Below are 6,684 nucleotides of genomic sequence, written 5' to 3' on the forward strand. Positions count from 1 at the left end.
AATTTTGAATAAATTAAAATGTTTTTTTGTATAGCTGTTTACACAATCCAAGCACACACTGTTTTAAAAAGCTATTTTAAACTTTATCTTCAGAAACCTATGTTTGAATCAGTATCATGCCAGCAATAATTTGTAGGGGAATCAAAATATTCAGTGATCTCGAGCCTGCTACGGCCTTTGCCACGTGTTGCAAGAGGACTTAAGTATCAGTGAGACATATTTTTAATATCACAGTAAACAGCAAGAACTCAAATAGATTAAAACACAAAGTCAACACTGAAAATATACAGCATAGAGTTATACAGCTAACTCTAGAGTGTTTTCACAATAAGATCAATTCCAGCTTGCAGTAAAACGTTTCTAACCTACAAATATCATAGTCAGTCAGTTTTAACAAGCATGAATTCTAAATAGAGCTTAAGTTAATGTTCCTTATATTAAACACATTGGAAATATATTTGTACAAAATGAGATTAATCATGATAAACTAGAGCAGATTATAAAAGGAATGATTTCTCATCGTTCAACATGTTCGAAACGTTTTTCTCCTGGGTGAGTTCTTTGGTGAAGGAGGGGATTTCGGGAGATTGTTTTCTTACATATATCGCACTTGAAAGATTTTTTCTCCCAGTATGAGTTATTTGATGATTATTTAAATTGGAACTAGAAGTGAAAAACTTTTTACATATATCACAATTGCAATGTTTTCCTCCAGTATGAGTTCTTTGATGTTTATTTAAATCAGAACTTGAAGTATCTCATTTCTTATATACATCAAACTCGAAAGGTTTTTCTCGAGTATGAGTTATTCGATGAGCTGATAGATTGGATTTGTCACTAAATGTTTTCTCACACATATCGCATTTGAAAGGTTTTTCTCCAGTATGAGCTCTTCGATGTCTATTTAAACAAAAACTTGAAGTAAAACGCTTCTTACATACATCACACTCAAACGGTCTTTCCACAGTATGAGTTCTTTGATGAGTAGCCAGGAGGGGCTTTTGGCTGAATGTTCTCTCACATATATTACATTTGAAAGGTTTTTTTTTAGTATGAGTTCTTTGATGTGTATTTAAATTGGAACTTGAAGTAAAACGTTTCTTACATACGTCACATTCGAAAGGCTTTTCTCCAGTATGAATATATTGATGATAAGATAGGGCGCAGCTTTGGCTGAATGTTTTCTCACACATATTGCAGTTGAAAGGTTTTTCTCCAGTATGAGTTTTTAGATGAATAGACATATGGGCTTTTTGGCTGAATTTTGTCTCACATATATTACATTTGAACGGTTTTTTTCCGGTTTGATTCCTTTGATGTGTATTTAACTTGGAATTAGAAGTAAAACATTTATTACATGCGTCACATTCGAAAGGCTTTTCTCCAGTATGAGTATATTGATGATAAGATAGGGCGGAGATTTGGTTGAATGTTTTCTCACATTTATTACATTTGAAAGGTTTTTCCCTGGTATGATCTCTTTGATGTGTTTTTAAATTGAAACTAGAATTAAAATATTTCTTACATATGTCACATTTGAAGGGTTTTTCTCCAGTATGAATATATTGATGATAAGATAAGGCGGATTTCTGACTGAATGTTTTCTCACATATTCCACATTTGAAAGGTTTTTCTCCAGTATGATGTCTTTGATGTGTTTTTAAATTGGAACTAAAATTAAAACATTTCTTACATACGTCACATTCGAAAGGCTTTTCTCCAGTATGAATATATTGATGATAAGATAGGGCGCAGCTTTGGCTGAATGTTTTCTCACATATATCGCATTTGAAAGGTTTTTCCCCAGTATGAGCTCTTTGATGAATAGCCAGGTGGGACTTTTGGCTGAATGTTGTCTCACATATATTGCATTTGAACGGTTTTTCTCAAGTATGAGTTCTAAGGTGAGATGATAGTGTGGATTTTAGGCTGAATGTTTTCTCACATATATCACAGTTGAAAGGTTTTTCCCCAGTATGAGTTCTTTGATGAATAGCCAGGTGGGGCTTTTGGCTGAATGTTCTCTTACATATATTGCATTTGAAAGGTTTTTCTCCGGCATGAGTATTTTGATGATAAGATAGGGTAGATCTCTGGGTGAAGGTTTTCTCACATATACCGCGTTTGAAAAGTTTTTCCCCAGGATGAGTTCTTAGATGTCTCTTTAAATAGGAACTTTTAGCAAAACGTTTGTTACATACATCACACTCGCACGGTTTTTCTCCAGTATGAGTTCTTTGATGAGTCGATGAATCGGATTTTTGGCAACATGTTTTTTCACATACATTACACTTGAAAGATTTTTATTCACCATTAAAATCCTCATATTTTGTTACATTATCCTCAGCAAATACACTAATGTTACTTGGTATCTCACCTTGACAATTCAAATTTGATTCTGTTTTTAGCCACATTCTTGTCACACGGGGCATGCTAGATGTTCCACATTCCACATGATTCCACATGATACCATTATGATAGGACACTGCAACAGGGAGAACTGAAATAATGCAATTTTTTTCAAAATTAATCACCCACTATTAACATTTTTCCTTTACACAATAATATAAATAATTTTAATGACCCTTCAGTATTTAATTAGTCTATAAATGTAAATTTGGAAATAAACTTCTGACTCCTCTAAGAAATCTTTATTCGTCTGATACTGAATAAAGCCAAAGTACATGTTTTTCTAACTGTCTAAGAATAACTTGTGAAACACAACACCCATTCAAATTTATACTCTTAAGGTTAGAAATTAATCTGCTTAAAAGCGGGGTCATCTATTAGATATTACTATATGCTTTTCATGGACTATCTAAACTCTCTACTTTCATCAATTAACACAGTTTATTCACACAGAATAATTATCATATACTGCCTTGTAACAATTTCTGACATTTTCTTTGTGGTATATATTATTTTAAATAATTTTGTACAATATCAAAAGAATTTTTCCAAAATAATATGAAAAGACTTAGCCAAAAGTGGTCAAAATAATCAAACATTTATCTTTAAAGCAAATAACAAATTTATAGTGAAGCTCATTTAAGTTAAATTTTCCAAAAGCACGTTTGTTTTCTCACATATATCATATAAAACATTTCTCACATATATCACACTCGAACGGTTTTTCTCAAGTATGAGTTCTTTGATGAGTTGATAAATCGGATTTTTGGCGGTATGTTCTTTCACATACTCCTCTACAAACTCTGATACTGAATAAAGAGCCAGATTATATTTTGTAATTGTTCTTTACGCTGAAGTTTAACTTTTAGTTCTAACTGTCTAGAAATAATTTGTAAAGCACAACACCCATTCAAATTTCTACTCTTAAGGTTATAAATAAATCTGTTAAAAAGTGGGGTCATGTATTAGATATTACTATATGTTATTATGTTATTATGTTATATATATATATATATATATATATATATATATATATATATATATATATATATATATATATATATATATATATATATATATATATATATATATATATATATATATTTATACATACATATATACAAACAATAAGTAGAACAACAGGGAAATTTTATACAAGACAGTGGAACGCAGCTTTAAATGAACATTTCGACCCTATATCTAAGAGCAAAACAAATGAAGAGAATAAAAAACAATATAAAAAACCTTACATTAAAATTCAATCATTAAAACTTAAAAGAGTTTTTTCGATTATTTTAAAACAGCCCTAATATCATTACTTCAAGGAAGTTCAACCAGGACTGGTACACCAAGCGAAGTGGACAGTGAACAATTCATTCAAATGGAATAAAAATTCTTATAGACAAGCTTTTAAAGCTAATATTGGAGTTATTTACTGGTATTTTAATATAATTAGTTAAATCATTTATGATAAAGTTTGTGTAAAGGGCATTAAGCGAATAGTCCCCCAAATCACAATTTAAAGAAATATTACAGTTTATTTTGATTTTAATTTCAATTGCCTCTTGAACAACTGTTCACTAATAAGGCAAGTTTCTTAGAAAAGCAATTTATGACTAGGGTTATCATATATGTGACTGCTTAAAGCAGATTCAAAGAAAATATTTGTACTATTAGAATTTAAAGCTTTAGTTATGTCATCTTTGTATAATTGTAGGCGTTTTTCTAAATTTTGATGGGTTTTACCAGCATAAAAATGGCCACAGCCACATGGTTTTTGATAAATCCATCTTTGGGGAGTAACTGGGGTTACGTCTTTACCAGAATTTAGGAAATTCATGATTTTAAACTTATTTTTAAATATGACATAAAAATTATATATATATATATATATATATATATATATATATATATATATATATATATATATATATATATATATATATATATATATATATATATATATATATATATATATATATATATATATATATATATATATATATATATTATATGAATAAGCAAATACATAAATCATACCATCGTCCTCATTACTATTTGGCTCCAATTTAAGAGAAAAGATTTTCTCTATGAGAACTTCCTCTTTACAGATTAAAGAAGGATAAGTACTTCCAAACAGACTCTTATCATCATTTGGTAATGCGTCATCAAGTTCTAAGGGAAATTTTGGGCGAATTTAGATGAAAATTTAAAGCGATGATTTTATTGTTGTCCCAGAAACTTCGAAAAAGACTCATTCGATTGGAAATTGAGAGGAATGGTGCTCTTTTCAAAAGTTGAAAGTTTTTGGCGGTAAACTACCCCCCCCCCGCCAGCTCACCATTTTCCCAAACACATCTAAACACAATTATTAGCTAGACATTTTGTTCAACGTAAATGAAAGGTCCGGAAAGTCTGTCTTTGAGGATGACAACCCCTCCAGAGCCCTCAGAGCTAGGGTCGTAATTTATACCCTTGTGGAAGATAAGGTATATATATATAGAAAGGGTGATAGTATAAACTTCGGATGGGGCTCATGGGATTGTTGATCAGAAGTTCTAGCGCCCTTTTAAAGATTCAAAGTGATCAGAGGGTGGAGACCCCCTCATACCTCAATATTTTCCTGAAATGCATCTCATAGTAATTTTGAAATGGCCATTGTTGTCGTAGAAACTTTGAAAATAGCTCGTTCGATTGGAAATTGAAAGAGATAGTACCCTTTTTAGTGGTTGAAAGTGATTGAAGGGTGACTTGCCCATCCTACCACGTGATTCAATTGAAGTGATTGAACCAACCGTGAAAGTTATTGAAGGGCGAATTGCCCAACCATTTAAAAAAACACATTTAGAGATCGCCCTTTTGTTAAACTTCATTGAAAGTTCGGGATATTACGTCTTTACCGATGACCCCCCCCCAGCCGTCCGGGCAATGGTTATAAGTTATTCCCTGGGGGTATATAAGGTATGTACAGAAAAGGGTGATCGCGTAAACTCCATTTTAATTTGCATTTATCTGAAAAGAAAATGACTGTGGATTGTCAGTTTAGATTAAATATAATGATATATATACCTTTAAATTTTAATAATTTTTTATTTATTTAAGTCTTTTATTTAATAAAATTTATTAAAGGCTGAAAGGACCAGAATGGCATTTGAGTCTTCAACGGAAAAGTGAATGCAAAACAGATATTTTTGTTCAAAAAAACACAAGACAAGTTTGTTCTAAAATAAGATGAATAGCTGATATTTATAAATTATAGCTAATAAGCTATTATATTAAGATATTTATATTTTTTTGATGTTCTATATAACTGCAATTTCGAGATAACCATTTTTTCAAAATCAGTCCAAAAATCCCACAGCAAGGCCTTTAGGGTTGATACAACCCCCCATAGACTGGGGGGCCGGATTGTAAGTTATACCCCGGGGGCATATAAGCGTTTCATGGTAAGTGTGGTTGTTTGAACTTTGGATGAAGCTTATTTGATCGGAACTGTATAGTTCTAGTTCCCTTTTAATAGTCACAATTAATACAGGCTCTCTACACCCCCCCCCTAACACCAGGTAGTCCCCCCCAGCATCCAATCACAAATGTTAGATACCGATTTAGTTAAAAATATTACCAATAACAAATAACAATGGCTTCAAGGTAGACACAACCCTTCAAAGCCAAGGTGCAAGGGTAGTAATTTATACCCGGGGCATATAAGGTTCTTACGGAACGGATGATCAAGTAAACTTCGGATCAGATGTGGCTTAGTCGATTGGACTTTAGAAGATCTAATATCCTTTTCAAGAGTCAAAAGTTAAAAGAGAACAGCCCGCCTCATTTCCCAAACACATTCAATCAAAATTTTAAGAGAAATATTTTGTTCCGCATTATTGAAAGGTCCAGTAATTATGTCTTTGGGGATGTCAACCTCCCCAAATTGTCAACTTGTTATTAATTTAGACCTTTAAGGTGAAGTTGTGGGGGATTTTGAACTAGCCAGAAGGCACTATATGTATACTTTCAATACTACCACTACAGTTAATGTAACTAATGACGCTAAGGGTATTAAGATGAAACTCTTTAGGGAACGTTTAGGAGTTTCAATTAAAGGAAAAAAATATATGCAAGCAGGTTTTCAAAAGGTCATATAAGCAATATCATAGGCAGCACCACTTTAGAATAGCCAGAAATATCATTGAAACTTTTAAAGAGGCTAATTGAATTCAAAATTAAAAGTTCTGTTGCCCCTTTTAAGAGTAAAAAGGGATTGGAGGGCAAGTAGGC

At 31.8% G+C, this 6,684-nt stretch overlaps 1 pseudogene; it reads right to left on the reverse strand.

The window, feature by feature from the left end:
• Positions 1–257: 257 nt before the first annotated feature.
• Positions 258–3,300, reverse strand: LOC148940993 (uncharacterized; annotated as a pseudogene).
• Positions 3,301–6,684: the final 3,384 nt, after the last annotated feature.

Source organism: Artemia sp. Qi Xiang Cuo, chromosome 19 (genome assembly GCF_049724085.1).
Source record: "Artemia sp. Qi Xiang Cuo chromosome 19, ASM4972408v1, whole genome shotgun sequence".
In the NCBI taxonomy this organism is placed as follows: domain Eukaryota; kingdom Metazoa; phylum Arthropoda; class Branchiopoda; order Anostraca; family Artemiidae; genus Artemia; species Artemia sp. Qi Xiang Cuo.